The 16,307-nt window shown below is 38.6% G+C and overlaps 1 protein-coding gene across 33 annotated transcripts in view; it reads right to left on the bottom strand.

Moving 5' to 3' along the window:
* The window catches only part of Tbl1x (transducin beta like 1 X-linked), a 161,071-nt gene that overhangs the window by 32,311 nt on the left and 112,453 nt on the right, over positions 1–16,307 (bottom strand). For 2 of the 33 annotated variants that reach the window (XM_048445492.3, XM_048445496.3), the window contains exon 1: positions 6,251–6,271. The exons of 29 other annotated variants lie outside the window; for them this stretch is intronic. The gene's annotated coding sequence lies outside the window, so the exon portion shown is untranslated. Of the gene's footprint in view, positions 1–6,250; positions 6,272–16,307 lie in introns of those variants that run through there. 2 more of the 33 variants (XM_048445493.3, XM_087903080.1) reach the window with 2 other exon arrangements.

Here is a 16,307-nt window from a genome sequence, read left to right as displayed (position 1 = left end):
ATTTACTTCTCTATTTTTACCTACTTGTTTACTCATTTACTTAGTACCTATCTGTGTGTGCACTTGAGGCCCCCAGAAGACAACTTTCCAAAGTCAGTTCTCTCTTTCCACCATGTGTATCCCTGGTATCCAACTGAGGCTAGTTAACTAGTTTGCTGCTGGGTATATTTACCCTCTGAGCCATCTTGCAGGACCCTGAAGAAATTCCAAAGAAGCTAGGCTCCTAGTTCACGAAAACATCATCCTGTACATCATACCAAAATTTTCTTTAAGGGGCTGGAAAGAGGGCTCAGTGGTGAGGAGCACTGGTTGCTTCTACAAAAGACCCAGATTCAATCCCCAAATTCCATATGGTGAGCTGGCTCATAACTGTAACTCCTGTTGCAGGAGATCCAATACTCTCTGGCCTCTATAAGCACGACACATGAATGTGGTACACATGCATACATGCAGAAATTCACACATACACATAAAATTTTTAAAAAACTTATTTATTTGTTATTTTTCAGTAACTAGGAACACAAATCAGCTAACCAACAATTGCCTGACAAGATGTACTCCTAGCCTTGTAAAATTTCTTTAGTTATAAATGAACCCAGCTCCTGGAGTTCAAACTATCCAAAACCATTGGAAAACGCAATAAACAAGGAAATTAAATTCCTGCCTCTCAAACTCTTACTTGATCATCTTGAGCAATAGCTGAAAGGTGAAGGTTTGTTGTAACTCAAAGCCACCAGGGAAGCTGTGAGGGAGGGTGCTGCTTATTACCCATCATAAACTGTTTTCAGGAAACTCAAACAAATCAGTCCTACAGAGTTATGTTTATAGTTCCGCTGTTTAAAAGAAGGAAATGAAAGAGATTTGACAGTCAAGTTCACAGACCTCCAAGTTTCATTCTAATATTAAAAAAGAAAGAAATCATAAGAATCTTAGAAATAAAAATTCACCTACAAAAATCTCTGAATGGAAATTAAAAGCCACCAAACCACATTGAACGAGGCACAAATATGCTTATAAAATAAAAACAAATATATGCAGTGGGAAAGAGGGACTGGAGAGATGGCTCAGCAATTAAAGAGTACTCTTCTTGCAGAGGACTGAGGTCCATTCGCAACACCCACATGGCAGTTCCAATTATCTGCAACTCTATTTTCTGAGAATATTGGCTTCCTCTGGTACTGCATATGCATTTGACACCTATATACACATGCAGGCAAACCCTCATATACATCAAATAAAGATAAATCTTTTTAAAAGTGAAAAATGTGGTGGAAAAGCACAAAACTCTTTGAAGGAAGCTGAAGGGGAAGCAAATGATTGATTACTCAGGGTATGTTGTAAATTATGGGGTGGGGGATAAGCCTTATGATGAAATAACTAAATGCTACAAAGTATCAAAATATAAGCAGCTGTCACCACAATAAGCTCCAAATTGCCTGTAAATTAAAAGATTAAACCCTATCATAATTCAATAAGCAATTAATATACTAACAGTTCCTATTACAAGCTGTTCAGAAAAAAAAACTTTAGAATTGAATCCCTTTTCCTAGGTTCAAAACAGATGGTAACTCACAAATCAGAGTTTCAAAACTGAAAACTATTTTTTATATATGTTGTGAAACTCTGTAAGCCTAATTGATTTTATCATCTGTGTGTGATACACAGACACAGACACACACACACACACACACACACAAAGGGGAATTATAACTTTGGTTAATGGCATTCTTCTGGTTATACAACCTGTCAAAAATAATTAGTTGATTGCTGAACACGGTAAATTAAAATGAGAAACCCGTCCTTTAATAGCTGGTTTAGACTGATTTCCCCATGATTAGTACCATAAACAGAAAAATCATCAATAGTTGATGTTCTCAGGGCTGGTGAGATGGCTCAGTGGATGAAGTGCTTGCTTTGCAAGAATGAGGACTGGAGTTCAGATCCCCAGAATCCATATAAAACCTCTGCATGGCACTAAACATCTGTAACCCCAATGCTGTAGGGCAGGGACAAGCAGATCACTGGAACTCACTGGCCAGACAGTCTAGCCAAGAAGTGAGCTCCAGGTTCAGTACAAGTACAACTTTGCCTTGGTCATGGTGTTTTATCAGAGCAATAGAAAAACAACTAAGAAACTCATTGTATTTTTACTATTTAGCTAATTCCCTAAATTGGACACAGAATTCCTGGAGCATAAGGTAACCCCCAACCTTTCCACTGAATCCTGTGCTTCCTTCTGTTATGTTTTTCAAAGGATCATTTTTATGTCTCCTGCTAATAGGAAGAATACTATCCCATGTTGATCTCTACACTCTAGGTTGGACACACAGTAATTACAGTAAATGTAATCCGAAGGAAGGAGAGGGAGGGAGAGAGAGGAGGAGGGTGGATGGACCATATATGGTCACAGAACTTTGCAGTAGTTGATAACACAGATTAACACAGTAATTACACAATCTCTCTGCCACATTTGTTTTCTTCCTTTCTGTCTTTATTGCAAAATACCAGAAGGAAGTAAAATATTTTCACATGGATATTAGAGTTCAGAAAGATTTCTTTGGAAGTTTTCTCTGTGTGGGTTGGAATTCAGGGACCTGCACGTGCTATGCAAATTCTCTACCACTAAGCAGCATTCCTGCCCTGCTCTACATTTCTTCAGTGACAGCATCTCATTAAATTAATGATGCAGAGTAGCCTGGAAAACAAGATCCTTCTGCCTCAGCCTCCTTAATCCTGGGGCTACAGTAGGTACTCTTTCTACACCCCTGATGTGACAGCTCCTATTTGAGCCAGTATTCACCTATTTTTCTACACTCTAACTCCTCATCCAGTTACTGTTCCACATGGCTGAGAAGTCACAGATGTAGCTAAATGTCCAAACTCAGAAATACCCTCTGTTAAGGCCCATTCTAAAGTCATTCCCACTTTGTTCTAAACCCTATTTATTATTTTACAGAGCTTCAGAACAGCTCTGCACATCTGAAAAATACTCTGAAGAGTCTTTAGTTGTTTTTTTTTAATGTACATTTGTGTTTTGGCTGCATGGATATCTGTGTGAAGATGTTGGATCCTGGAGTTACAGACAGAGAATGTGCCGGGACTAATTATGAGTGCAGGGACTGTAGGCCAGTGCTGGGACCACAAATGAGTGCTACAAAGAGTACTAGGGATTACAAACGAGCTTTGGGACCACAGGGATTTCAGGTATAGGTACTGGATTTAGTTAGGCTTTTCTGTAGGCTGTGGGGACCCAAAGCCTGGTCCTCATCCCCGTCTAGCAAGTGGTTCCCCCACTGAAGCAATCTGATCACATGGAACTTTTAAATTACATATAAGAAACCATAGAGATAAGCAGTAAATGATATCTAAAAGTGTGTTCCGCAAAGGCAGTCAGTCATTTGGGGGATTACATTCTTAGCCTATAAGAAGAGCATTAGCAATTTAAAGAGTCCTCCTTAAAAATGTCAAACTTAAAAATATTTTCCTCACAAGAGGAAATCCTGCCTTCAAGACTCATTTACCCCAATACAAGAACATTCCAATTGGAGTCCCTATAACTAAATATACCCCAGCATCCTCAAGATTGCACTTTGTTTTTAGTTGAAGTAAAATGAAATCACTTAACATAAAATTAACCATTTTGAAAATGTGCACTTTGGTGGTATTTAGTACAATGACATCTTAAGGAACCACCACCCACAAAACACTTCTATCACACTAAAGGAAAACCTTCCACCTACTCACAGTCATTCTACCCCTCCTCTCGGGAGTACCAGAACTGCTACTTGGATATCTGTGCCCATGGATTTGCCTACTTTGCACATTTCACATAAATACACATCACACAGTGACCATTTGTGTCTGGCTTCTCTCACTGACCCTATTTCTAAAGCTCTTCCTTCCGCAGCAAGGATCTAGCCTCATTCCTTTTTATGGCCTTGCACCATGTTGTTTGTGTTAAGTGACTTCCCTTCCAGGGGCCATAAGGCAATGTCAAGAGAGAGCAAGTGGAGGTGAGCTTCGGGACAATAACAGAGAGAAATAAAAGCACACATGCGCACACATATATGGTCCATCTGTTCTCCAAAAGAAATATAAAAATCAATGTGCAATTCCCAATAGGCTCTGGAAGCCTGAAATCTATGACAGTATTTTACTGAAACAAAAGTATGCTAAGATGCTAATGACTTAAAAAATAAGTATAATAATAGTTACAAGAAGTAGGGCAGGTCTCCATGAACCTTTATCCACAGGGAATTAAAATCAGGCCACCATCCTCAATTTTCTTTTTACTCATGAAACTATGACATGGGCACAGGAAGGTGAAAACTGACAATATCTGAATTGTTTCCTCAGATCACCTATCATTTTATTGATTTCTTTATGTTAAATTACTTTGAAATAACTTTTCTTCAGACCAGACCACAGCTTATTAAACTGTGTGTATGATCCCATATGGTGTCATGTAACCAAATGGAGAGCTTACCAAAAACAATTGGCAATAGTCCAAGGTTTCTGAAAGTACAACCAAGAATCAATTCAAACTTGTAAAGAATACAAGGGGCTCTCAGCAGGGCTCACCCATGCTGTGTGTGTGTGTAACCTTACTTCAACTTTGGTTCTGAACAAACAACACATGTACTGCCCATGTCTCCACCACACTCTCAGAAATGACAATGTTATGTTATTATCTACAGTGCTTTGCCCAGATATACAGACTTCTGCTCTCATAGAAACTGCATGGCTTAATTATGGACAAAGACTTCATATTTTTCTATACCACTGCTCAGCATGCTAGTATCAAGTTACTATATTTTTGGATGTCTGATCATAAAAACTGATGTCTGAGTTGCTTAATTGAGTTTCTCCCCTCTCCCCTGTGTATAAGCAGGTTTGACTTCTGTGTGGAAGGCCTCGAGGTAGATGCTAGGAATCATCTTTGATTTCTCCTCCATCTTACTGATTGACGTAGGGTCTCAATCAAATCACTGAGATGGCTACTCTTGCTAACCAGCTTGCTCGGGGAAATCCCAGGATAAAATTATTACAGGTGGGAATCCAAACTCCAGTCCTTATATTTGCCAAGCAAGTGCTTTGAACAGTGAGCCATCATCCAAGATCTGACATCAGTTTCACAAAGTAATAATAGTAATGACAATAGAAATAGTGGGATGTTGGCTTAGGACAGAAATTTTCAAAATTTTCTGAAATGGCCTTAAATATTTTGTTCTACATATTTATACAAACTGGCATCCTTGGCACAATGAAGATTATAAATTCAAAATATTGATCAACTTTGAAAAACCAATGAAGATAGCTCTATATAATACTACAACATGACTTAATCTTTATGTAAAATTAGGCATATCCATCTTATTAGTATAAAAATCTGCTTTCATGTTAATAAGTTGTACCAAAAACTTTTTTAGAATAAATTTATGATTTATCATCGGTAAATGTTTTATATTTCCTATACATGCAGAACTGTATAAAAATTACTTGGGCAAAAAGGTTTCATGAGTAGAATTACAACAAAAGAAGCCTGATTTCGGCACAGTCTTTTTGTCATTGTTGTACATCAATGCTCTATGTTTAGACACATTCCTAAATAAAGAAGAAATCTCTTCCTTTTTAAACTTAGATTTATAGTGTATATGTATGGTACTGTCGTTCTGAACAATAATTCTAATTTTGTATACGAATTCTGAGGGCCTAAATTTAATGTCCTTTAAAAATTGAGCCTATATTTCATAAACACAATGGACAGCTATAAATTTAAACCAAGGATCACTGAAGAAATATATAATTTAAAAATAGTACAGGTAAAATGATAAAAAAATTACTGTTTCATGTCTATAGGCTGAATTGGAGTCAGAGTGTCTCTGTGGGGCAGGGGTAACATTTCAGTGATGTTATTTGCAGGCGGCATTCTTGGTTTATGACATCAATTTTCCCTTAACATGTGGAATGAACCCTCTGTGACAGGGTCTGAGCAATATTTGAACATATATTTAATAGGAAAAATGGGGACTGGAGGGATGGTTCAGCAGTTAAGAAGACTAGCTATTCTTCCACAGGACCTGGGTTCAATTAACAGCACCCATAAGGTGGCTCAGAACCACATGTAACTCCAGTTCTTGGTATACCTGTGGTCCTCAGAAGGACATACAAAAGAGAGGCAAAACACCTAGATAAGTAAAAATTTTAAATTAAAAAAAAAGATGTGAGAAAACCTTTTAAGATTACTTACCGAGTTTGCATAGTAAGTTAGCAGGTATTGCCAACTGCTGTTGATAAAACAAGTGTTCAATGTTCTACATGACACCTACAAACAGACAAGTGCTTTCTCGGTAACCCAAGTCTGCATGGTGCAGGAAGTCAAGACCTAGTTAAAAGCACATGAAAACACAAACACAGAATTTTCCACCATTATCTTCCCAATTTGTGTTAGAATTCATAAAAATGAAAGGAAAAAACCCAGTTAACTACAGGAATCAATAGTCAGTGTTTATAACATGTATACAAATGAAATATGTGACAACAGTTCAGAATAGAGATAGATATTGTGAAGTTCTCACATGAGAGAGCAATGTCAACATAGAGGATGACACAGATGATGGCTATACTAAACACTAGAACCACACAACAAAAAAGTGAAAATTCAGCTAATCAAAGGGCAGAATTGTAAAATTCTCTAATTCATTAAAGTATATAGGAATGGTAAAAGGATAGAGAGAAACAAATGCAGAAAATGTAGAAACACAAAGTGAGTGGTGAGTATTAAATGTGTTGAAACAATACAACTGGGTGATAATAAGCCAGATACCACTTATGTCTATAACAAACACACTTTGTGAGCATGTATAAATGTATATAGTAATGATATATGGCATGCTTATTGTGATGATCATATCAATGAAAATATTTATATATTAATTACCCATATTCACATATATTATATCAATAAACTGAGTGTGAATGAACGTGAATCACACACATTCATATTAACCTATCTGGCAGTTAGTGTTAACTCTCAGCCTGACAGGTTCTGGCATCACTTGGGAGACAAGGTTCCAGGCATACCTGTGAGGAATTATTTGGCCTCTGGGCATGCCTGTAATTAGCCTAACGTTGATTAGGCTAATTTAAGTAGGGAAGATCTGTTATGAAAGTGAGTGGCACCATTTCCTGGGCTGTGGTCTTGGACTGCATAAAAAAAGTAGAGTGCTAGCTGATTTCCCAGCTTCCTGATTGTAGATGAAAAGTAATCAACTGACCCAAGTTTCTGGGCCTTTGATTTCGTTATCACAATAGATTACAGCTTTGAAGTGTGAGCCAGAAAAAAACCTTTATGCCTTCAAGATGCTTTGAAAAATTGTTTACTATATGTGTGTGAATGTTTTGTCCCTTGCATGTATGTCTGGGTATCACAGGCATACCTGGTACCCTCAGAGGTCAGAAAAGGGCATCATAATTCCTAAATATGAAGTTGTAGATAGCTATGAGTCATCATGTGGGTAACCTGAACCTGGGTCCTCTGGAAGAGAAGCTGTGCTCTTTAGTGCAGAGTCAGCTCTCTAGCACCTCCTAGTTGTTTTTGTCCTGAGTATTTTACCATAGCAACAGCAAAAGAGTAATACTAATACTAGCTCTGATTACATATACTATACTCAATTTATCTTCCTGTGTTTTGTGACTTCTTTTATTTCCTTACTGAGTCTGGAGAAAGTATTTTAAAAAAAAAAGACAATAGGGACTAGGAAGATAACTCAGTGGATACAGTGCTAGCCTTACAAGCATGAGAACTAGAGTTCAGATCCTCAGAACCCATGAAAAGTCAGATACAATAGTGTGTATTTGTAATCTTACAAGAGGACCCCTGGGATCTTACGGGCCAGCTAGCTAGAGGATAAAGCAAAAAAAGCGACCCTGTCTCAAACAAGGTGGAAGATGAAGACCTACACCTGAGGTTATCCTCTAGCTACCAATATGCATCCTGCTGCGAGTGTGCTCGCTCTCTCGCTCTCTCTCGCTCTCTCTCTTTCTCCCTCCCTCTCTCCCTCCCTCCCTCCCCCCCCAAAGATAACATACAGGAGAAAATATAAACTGGATATGGAGGTGCATGCCTGTAATCCCAAGACTTATGAGGGTGAGACGGGAGTATCAAGAGCTTGGGACCAGTCTTAGCTATATGGCAAGTTTTTTTTTGTTTTTTGTTTTTTAAAAAAATGAGGGCCTGGCTTGGTGGCTCAAACCTATAATCTGGGAGGTCAGAGCAGGTGGATCTCTTGAGTTCAAGGCCAGCCTGATCTACATAGCAAGTTCCAGGACAGCAAACACTACATACTAAGTCACAAACCATTTAAGGATGCTATGGAGTTCTGCCTATATCTAGTATGGTTGGTAAGTGAATATCCCATCATATACAGAGAGCACTCTACTGCAAGAAGACTGAAAAATGGCCTGGCCACCAGGCTCCTTAAGGAGTACAGTCGCATCAAATGGGGCATTTGAGAGATTCCCTTTCCTCACTTTCAAAGGGGTAATTCAGGTATCCACACACTCTACTGGGGATGATATTGGCAGGAGATAAAGAGTGCTGGGTAGCAGATATCACACACAACTGCCACCATGTACCTCTATTGTGAGTGCTGTTCTCATTCTTCTTAATCAAAAAAAAAAAAAACCAACAACAATGTTCTCCATCTTTCAAGTTATGCTCCTAAGATAAGCATTTTAATAAAGTCATTGGTTCACATTATGGGCATCTAAGAACTAAGAAGTACCAAAGAAGTCCATAACATAAATCAATGAAGGTAAAATGTATATCTCATTAGTCTACCATGGATGCTATAACTATACTATCAAGGCAAGCATTGTAATCTAAGTGGGAGCAGAGCCAATAAGAAGCAAATGGTCAGATGAGGACATGTTTGAAGGCATCTCTACACACAAAGACAAACTATGGCTGAGTGGTCCCTACAGGCATTAGTTTCCTGACCTGTACCATGAAGCAGTATCACCACAGCCTGAATAATCCATTCACTGCAAACACATGGAAAAGTTAAAATAGATAATCTACAGCTGTCATCAGGGTGAACACAGACAAACATTGCACACTGGGTCTAGAAAGGTACTGTATGTAACTCCAGGGTAACCCAGGTCTGCTTTCTGTCACTGAGGAACATACCAGTGGAGGAGAGGAGCACGAGAGGGGCTGTGGTCCCAGATTCTGGTCCCTGGGATTTGAACCTTAGGAATTCCAAACTATGTTTTGATAAGGCTCTGAGAACATGGACACAATCAGCCTTGCAAAAACTTCTAGCTATTCTGAAGACAAATATTTTTCAATTCCTAACATAAACACTCAGATCTTCTGCAAAAACTGATCCCTCAGTGCCCTTTCTTACTGTCTGGTGTTGCTAATGGGAGTGGACTCAGTATGTGGAAAACACTAAACCAGTAAAAAGCAGGATACCCTCCAAAAACCACATTCAATAAATATGACTCTCGCAGGTATGTCAGTGATATGGCTGAAGGTCCCACTTTGCATATTACCTTGTGAATAAAGAACAGGGATACCAGCTTATTCTCAGAGGTGGCAGATACAAAGGAGATGGTTTACAGCGTGAGACCACTGGGACAAACACAAAGCAAGAATCCTGTCACTTAAATAAAAGCCATGTTCATCATGTTTCGCGGAGCAACTGACATATCTCTCACGAGATTCCAGGTATTATGTACGGATGCTATACTGTAAGCACTATACACTATATAGACGTGATATAGAACACGTGAGATAATGGATTCAAGCTATACGTACTTGTCACACAAGTCTGACAGCCCAAGTTCAATCTCCAGGAGCTACTTTGGAAGAAGAGAACTGACTCCTGTAAGTTGTTCTCTGACCTCCATTCCCACACTGTGGTACATCCATGCCCATACTCACACATCAGGCACTTGCACTTACTGTCTCTCCCACCTCTCCCGTCCCTCTCCCCTCACAATAATAATAAATAAATAAATGTAATTAAAAAGAAAGAAAACTCTAGAAGAGTAGCAGGGCCAAGTACACAGAAGATAAGTTTTGCTCTCATCTAAAAGACCAAAAGAAGCTCAAAACAGGGATAAAAATAACTGCCCATTTAATATCTTTCTAAGTAGGGGAGCAGAGTTCTCATATCCTATCATCACTGCTGGTCCTTTCAGGATTACTAGTCTGGGTATGCGATACTAAGGCCAACACAAATACAATGAACTTCATTTGAAAGGATCAATAATATGTCAAGTACCGTGTACTACAAAGATACTCAGAAGCAGAGATACATCTCATGTTAAGAATTTCAGGAAAATCTAACCACCTGCCCCAGAATCATCCACGGAAGCCTGACCATAGGTCACTGACATTGCATTCCATTGACATTCCATTATACCACATGGTCTATGTCAAGATGCCTTAAATAACTCATAGATAGATAGATAGATAGATAGATAGATAGATAGATAGATAGATAGATAGATAGATAGATAGATAGATAGATAGGGCCGCGGAGATGGTTAACTAGGTGAAAATAATAGTCCTGCAGAGCCTGGCCACCCAAGTTCCATCCCCAGAATCCATATAAGATGCCAGATGTTGAGATGCACAACTGTAACCTCAGAGCTGCTGCTCCTGGCAAGAAGCAAAGTGACAACAGTCATTAGCTCAAAGGTCAGACAGCCCAGAATACCAAGCATGACAGAAAGTGTAAGAGAGAGACTCTGCCGCAAACAAGGTAGAGGCCGGTGCAAGCATGCCCGTGCACACGCATGAGTGCGCGCGCACACACATCATGATACAATGTGCCAGCATTCACACATAAATAATAAACAGGATAAAGAATATTCTAACTTCTCAATTTGTGTTTTACTCTAAAATCCAACTATTGATTACATTTCTTGTTCATATCAATAACGCTCTCCTTATGCACAGCATAAACTGTCTTGATTTTCCTGTCTCTGAATTCCAGTGTGGCCCTATTTCTTGGAAATTACACCCCATATCATTAGGAGGACACTGTCCCCCCAGCCATGTAAACTAGCACACTCTCTCAAGAGGAGTTTATTTCCCAGGGAAAGCTGTCATTAGATGAGCTACAGAATTTCTCATGAAGGCTGGGTATCTTGTAGGAAATAGTACAAGTTTGCTATGTTGATGAATGAGCAAAGGGCTCTCAACTTCTACTAAATGAAGTCATAAGGTACAACGCAGGTAAAGCCACACATGCAGTAAGGACACAATGAGTAGAACTGCACACACATCACCAGAATGCTGTGTAATTTTTTCTGTGAATCTGACATATATTTATATGTATGTTCACCACGAATGTAGACAGACATGTTTGTGGAGGTCATAGGGTGAAATCAAGAATCTTCCCAGATCTCTCCCCAGGGTCTCTATTGAATTCAGGCCCTCCTCAAATTCAGCTATTTTACCTAGCTACCTTACTCCTGAGAACCCCAGCCCTCCTTTCCAAGCTAGCACTACAGGGAGGTTGCAACATCACAACTTTTAAGGTATATATAAACTGACCACATAAGGGAATGCTACACAGATTTCTCCTCTGTGTAACATAAGTTTTAATTTTTTTTAAAGAGCAAGGGAGTTTTAGTAAGGCAAAAAAGACCAAATAGAAAAAAAATGCTAGCAAATTTTGCTTCTGAAAGAGAAATTGAATTTGTGTGCATCGTGCCAATATGACTACATGAATGGCACTCTGAACAGTTCTCCAGACTGGTTTCCCAGATGATTTTTATCTGCCCACCTTTCTCTTTTTTTAATCTCCTCTTTCCAAGCAAAAGTGTCTTTTATACAAATAAAATTTCCAAATGCAGTTTCAGAAAAGAGAAAGTACACGTGCCCCATTTCCTATAAAAACTAAATTCCAAATGTGCTAGCTATTTTTGCAACTTTATTTTCCTTTGAGCTGTCAGGCCCTAAAATAGTGATTTAAATAAAACAATATGCTAAAATGTAAGCTACATAGATATAGGTATGACAGTTGGAAATTATGTTCCTGACAAGAAATCAAACACAAAGTGTAGTGCTGGGGAGATGGCTAGTGGGTAAAGACCCAGACACAAAAATCTGAATTTGGATCCACAGGACCTATGGAAAAGCATCTGCAGCATATATCTATAATCCCAGCAGATGAACAGAGAGATGGGAAGAGGAGACAACAAATCACAGGCCAACTAGCCTGGAATATGTAGCCACGAACAAGAGACTATCTGTCTCAAAAAGTGTGGAAGCTAATGACCAACCAAGGCTGTCCTCTGACCTTGAGAGGCAGATCATGGGAGGCGCATATGTGCACACAAATATAGACACCACATACACATACAAAATGTAAAACTAATAAAAATAACATGATATTGAGGACATAGTTCACAGAGGGAATATGTGCTCTTTCAAATATCCCAGTGTGAAAACCACCTTAGAGTTCTCAGAATGACATTTATACCATTTAATAAGATTATAATGGGTTAATTTTAAAAAGACAGTACCTCTTAGTTGCATACAAATCTTGTTCCCAAATTAAGCATGAACAAAGGAACAGAATTTTGAAGACTCATCCCAAGTTGGGCACCTTCATGATTTTGAGACATACCTTCAATACATAACAGCTTGACAGAAATGCGAGAAAGCTAAGTTGTGGAATCCCAAGCACAAAAGAGGATACATCTGAAATGAGCAAAACTCAAAATTGGCTTACTTAATTTTTTTCCTTTTAAATACCTTTCTATCCCCTTGGGGTCTTAAACAACTATAATTGATTCCTGCAGATGGGTATATCAGTCAACAGACATGTATGTATGTGAGTGACTAACTTGGGTTAGTCAGTTAACTCTCTCCACCCCACACATCTCTTATTTCTATTTTAAGACAAGGCTTCAAAACGGTTATACAGTCTGAAATAGCCTATAACTATGGATTTGCCTGTCTTGATCTCCTGAGTGCTGGGATTATAGGCATCTGGCTCAAATTTATTATTAGAGGATGGAACAAAAACAGCCCGAGGCTATGTTTCCTCTGCTATCACCTCTCTATTTTGTTGTTGCATCAAATAGTCACATTCAATATAAAAATCAATGTGCAGAGCCAAGTTCCAGTAAGACTTCAATTATGAACAAAAATTTCTGAGTTTCAAAGAAACTGTATATATCCTGATACATAGTAAAGTAAGTCTGTATTAGATAATATAACGACATACGGCTATATTAGAGAGCTACTTAAAATGAACCTTTAATCTAAGTTGGCACAAATATCAGAAATACTTAAACATTCACATTTACTTCTACAGCGTCAATAACAGCCAAGATATGAAACTGACCAGTCTATGTCTTAGTTAGAGTTCCTACTGCTATGATAAAACACCATGACCAAAGCAACTTGGAGATGAAAGGCTTTATTTCAGCTTAGAACTGCTAGGTTCAATCTGTCACTAAGGTAAGAGAGCAAGAACTCAAAGCAGGAACCTGAAGGCAGAAACTGAAAAAGAAGTCATGGTGGAGTGCTGCTTGCTGGTTTGCTCAGTGTTTTCGTATATAACCCAAGACCACCTGTCCAGCAGTTACACTACCCATGGTAGACTGGATCAATCCGCATCAATCATTAATCAAGAAAATGCCCCCATAGACTTGCCTACAAAGCCAATCTATGGAGAAATTTTTTCAATTAGGATTCTCTCTTCCCAGATATGTCTAGGTTTGTTGACAAATATCAATCAGGACAGTATCTACCAATGGATGGATAAGTAAAAAACTGTGGTGTCTGTGTATGAAAGAGAGGGGATGAGGGAAGGGGAGGGAGGGGGAGAAAGGGATAGAGAAAAAAGAGGGGGGACCTATTCAAGGATAAAGAATGAATTATATCATTTGCTGGAAAATTCTGTTAAGAAAAGCAAGCCAGACTCAGACAAATATTGCATGTGTTGTCACATATGTAGAATAGGGGGAGGGTAAGAAAGGGAATTAATACTGTACAATCTTAATTTTAAACTATTATGTAGCAGAGCTACCTTCAGAATTTAGTGTATCTTTAATGTATGCCAGGGACATGAGAATCAATCAATATCATCTTAGGCTTCTAGATTAAAGGTGATGCAACTTCAAGGCATTACTACTTCAGAGGTATAGAAGCCCAATTCCACAAGGTCCTTTCAGCTGTAGACATTTGGGGGTGAGTCTCTAGAAATGCTAGGTTCTCTTTTTAATCTAGAAATGGTTGTATATGGAAGTTGGTAATGTGTAGGCTCTTTTTAAATCTGTACTGAGTCTATGAATGAAATTGTGACTCTACATCAAACCTTGGCATCTTAACCCTAACTGCTGAGAAGCTCACAGCTTGATAGTATGTATACACACCTCTGAAGGGTTTTTTAAGACATATCTCCACAACCTGTTTCTACCCTAGCCCATAAATACCTGTTCAACAGCAAAAGCAGTCTTTTGTGTCATTTTGTGGTAGAGAGGGTGGGTGTGATGAAGCCAATCATTCAGGACTTAATTATTTTAATGTTGGGCTTTCTTCCTTTCTTTTTAGATTGTTCCCTGCCCAGACTTGTCTTTTCACCAGAGTATGAACTAGCTTCCAGGACCTACAGCTCCAGGCAAGGCAGAGTCCACATGATCTGTAATTACAGAGAGAAAATACTCGGGATCTAAACTGGACTTCTGCTGTAGTCTCACCACTTTTGGTAGTTTAATGGGTACATTTTTGAGTCTTCCATTTTGTGTGGAATGAGAACTTCTCTTTCAAATGCTGCGATGAACATCACAAAATAAAACATTGAAACCTAAAAAAAGAATGGACATTCTGGGTTGGAAGAGTTAAAATTATTTACAAAGCTCTGTTAAAGGCAAATTTATGCTGAAAGATTTAACAAGAATTAAAGGGTTAAGGCTGGGCAAAGCAACCCAGTATGAGGAATAGGACTCAGGGACAGGCCCTGCTTCCACCACTAGGAGTCCCATAAGCAGATCAAGTTAGACAACTGTCACACATACATGGAGGGCCTAGATCATGGCTGGGATGTAAAATAAGTGAATAAATTTAAATTCATAAAAATAATTAAAGGGTTAAATTATTTTTAATGTTTTTAATTGAAATAAGATTTTTATCAATTTTCCCTTCTTCCTGTTAGTCCCTGTTTCTGTCCCTTGAGCCCCTCCCATGATACCCCCATTATCAATATAATAGCTTCTTTTTCTTTATTACATGTGTACATGTATGTGTATACACACAAATACATACAATTCTTTTTCTGATTCAGTGTCAAGTGGTCAGTCCTGAAAGCATACATACAAACAATACTATATGGACTGAGCAAGTTATATTTTGGATGAGATAACATGTGAACAGAAATATGGCATTTGCTAATCACTACAGCAACTATAGGAAAATCAATTTCTCTTTGTAGTCTTTTTAACAGAGACCCTGAAGAATTTTCTTTTCTCCGACTGAGCAAAGACAAATGATATTCTACACATTTCTTAAATTACACAGGTCAAAATTGTAACACTCCAAGCATACAAAAATAATACTATAAACTATGTTCAGCAATGGCTGGGGATACAGCTCAGTGGTAGAACTCTCACATCCTGTGCTCAAGACCCTGGGTTTCATTCTCGTTCAAACAATATTTTAACAAGCTGTATGCTTCTTTGGTGAACAATGTCATATTAAAACACAAAAATCACATCGATTTTATAAGGTTTCTGTTCTTAGTATCATGACATGCCAAGTGCTATGTGTGGCATGCGCTTTACCTAATAGGATTCATGGTGTTTGCCTGGTTTGTGCACTGTTACCTTATGAATAGTCACTGGGCTGTTCAATCTGTTAAACTGAGAGATAAAGTGAGGACCTATCAAAGAACACAATGTTCGTCAGGAAGTCAGTATGTATAGCTATCAAGCAAAGAGCTAGTTACAGAGGTGTAGGACCACAGTATGTGTGATGGTTAACAGTGATTATCCATTTGACAAGATATAGAATCTCCAAGAGATAAGCCTCTGGACCTACGTGACAGGAATAATCAAGGTGAGGCTAGCCTCTGGGCATGTCTGTGAAGGACTACCCAGATTAGGTTAACACAGGTAGAAGACTCACCCTGAATCTGAGTGACACCATTAAACGGACTAGGAACTAAATTGAATAAAAAGGAGAAAATGAGCTGAGCCTTGGCCTTCATTTTCTGTTTCCTGAGGTTGGATGCGAGGTAGCAGCTGTCTCATGCCAGTTTCTGCAGCCATGCCTTCCTCGC

The sequence above is a fragment of the Myodes glareolus genome, chromosome X (assembly GCF_982192425.1).
Source record: "Myodes glareolus chromosome X, mMyoGla1.1, whole genome shotgun sequence".
In the NCBI taxonomy this organism is placed as follows: domain Eukaryota; kingdom Metazoa; phylum Chordata; class Mammalia; order Rodentia; family Cricetidae; genus Myodes; species Myodes glareolus.
The sequence above is the reverse complement of the archived record's forward strand: the minus strand, read 5'-3'. Positions and strand labels throughout refer to the sequence as shown.